Here is a 1,701-nt window from a genome sequence, read left to right on the forward strand (position 1 = left end):
GGGTTAATCATATACTAGATTACTATGGCAATTTACTACAATGTATTATGTACCTAATCTACTCTACTGACTCACCATTCTATTTCTTAGCCAGTACCATGTAACGATTGGAATAACGCCACCTGCTGGATACTTACTGTAGAAGAGTTCTGCCCATGAAGGGAAGGTCTTTGAGGGCAAGACCAGGAGTCAGGAAGTGACGCGGGCTAGTGGGAGGAGGAAGGAAGAGACTGGCGCTCGGGCTCGCTTTTTTTTTCCTGGGGACGCTGGCGGAGAAGGGAGCTAAAAATGTGCTCTCCCTTTAATAGATAGAAATCTAGGCCTTTCTCTCTCTCTTTACCAAATTCTTATTCTCCTTAATAAATGCTTAAAAGTCTAACTCTTGCTAAAGCTTATAATTTATTGGCGACCACTCATTAGATATTTTAGACAGACTAGCTAGAATTTTAGCCTTAACAGATGGCTGACCACGAAGGGATAAGCTAACCCTCAGTCTTCTTCTGATCTTCTGGTTGGGTAAGAAATTTCCCCTCCCTCTCCCTTTAACTGCTAAGTACTGGCGTACTGGCTGTGTTTTACCTTTAAATTTTTTCAAATGGACCTTTTAAACTCCCTAATTACCCTATTTTTGATTTTAGTCTGTTTAACCAGACAAATGGGGGATAAGATCATGTTAATGCTTTGTTTTTGTGGATTTTCTATTTTTCTTTTTATTTTTGTTAAAAGAGCCAGCAACGTACTCACACAAGGAAATATCTCTCCCTCTCCCAACCATGCTTTTTCAGAGAAACCTGAAGAGATTCCCGCAGCTTTTCCCAGTTCTAACACTAATTGTTGCTCTAATTTTGCATGCCTGGAGGCAATGACCCACCCTCTAGAAGCTTTTAATCCCCTAGCACCTGGAGGCAAAGTGGGGGAAGAGGAATCCAGGCCTGAGTTCAAAATCAAGTCTGATTCAAATTGCTCTGGTCCCTCCCCTCCTCTCCAGACCCCACCCTCTACTCCTCCTATGGCCAAGGCCATAGCTTCCCCTGCCTGGGAAGTCCAGAGATCTGATGCGCATGCTCAACTTTTTCTACCTGCATTTGCAGCTTCAGGCTCAGCCCTTCCCTGGCTTGGCTGTGCTTTTGAGACAATCTTAGAAAACTCTTTAAATTCCAGATATGCTCGTTTTGTTCATAATTTTGCTAACCTGCTTTTGTCTTTAATTAGTAATCTTATAAAGCATTTGTATGGTGAAAAGTCCGACAGACAATATAGAGGGGTTAAAGAAGAAAAACTTAAGCTGAATAAGAATGACAGTCAACATAGTTCAAGACTCTGCTTCTTTTGCCATGGAAGGGTATATATTTTACAGAAATGTAGAAGTAAGCAGCAAGGTATTGATATGAGTATTGGGAATTTTAGATACCGGAATCAAAAGTGTTCTGAATTCACTCAGAGTATTAATGTCAGTTCAGAGGTTACATAGGATTTCTATGCCATTACATATACATTTTGAAATTAATGGTATGGGTTTATTTTCATAGAGATTTTCATGCTTTTGAGATTGTGTCTTATACTTAGTTTCTAAAACAAGGAGAATATTTGTAAAGCTTTTTATAGTCATATGATCAAGTTTATATTTTATAATACTCTTATTGATATTAAGTTCATATTCATTTAGATTTCCTTAGTTTGAATTTCACTGTATTTTATTGT

The sequence above is a fragment of the Dromiciops gliroides genome, chromosome 3 (genome assembly GCF_019393635.1).
Source record: "Dromiciops gliroides isolate mDroGli1 chromosome 3, mDroGli1.pri, whole genome shotgun sequence".
NCBI classification, from domain to species: domain Eukaryota; kingdom Metazoa; phylum Chordata; class Mammalia; order Microbiotheria; family Microbiotheriidae; genus Dromiciops; species Dromiciops gliroides.